Source organism: Penaeus monodon, chromosome 22 (assembly GCF_015228065.2).
Source record: "Penaeus monodon isolate SGIC_2016 chromosome 22, NSTDA_Pmon_1, whole genome shotgun sequence".
Classification (NCBI taxonomy): domain Eukaryota; kingdom Metazoa; phylum Arthropoda; class Malacostraca; order Decapoda; family Penaeidae; genus Penaeus; species Penaeus monodon.
In genome coordinates, this window is record NC_051407.1 from 8,621,897 (window position 1) to 8,622,495 (window position 599).

Below are 599 nucleotides of genomic sequence, written 5' to 3' on the forward strand. Positions count from 1 at the left end.
AATGAAGTGTAATCATTAATAAGTGCAATTTCAACCGAAATTGTTTTTTTCTTACAGATTCCATTATTTTAGAGCTCAAGGGAAACTTCCAACAATCTGTGATTATTGCCTGCCTGCAATACCCTAGTTGGATTGCAGTGATCTAGAGAAGTTTGTGTTGACTATATTAGCCTGCACTACCTCGGCTTCATTATAGACATGCACAAGTTCAGACTGACTTTATTAGCCTACACTACCTTGAATTAATTATATGGGTTTGCACTGACCCGGGATGACTATGCTAGTTCGCGCTACCTTGGGCTAACTTCTGGCCTGAGTTGGCTATATTGGCCTATAGTGTCGTGGACTGAGTACACTGTCCTGCTACGCTATCCTTGTTTGTCTTTATTGTCCTATATGATACCGGGCAGACTTCCTCGAGTTTAGACAGTCAAAGCGGTTATTTCTTTTAAGTTCTTGTATATATGTATCTGTTGAAAGTACGCACCAATATATTTGTAATGCTTTTATGTAGCTCCTTGCTGCGATCAGCATGGCTCAGAGCATAAAACAAAAGAACAAAGCAGATGAGCCCTTGAAATATCCAATAAGAAAATTAT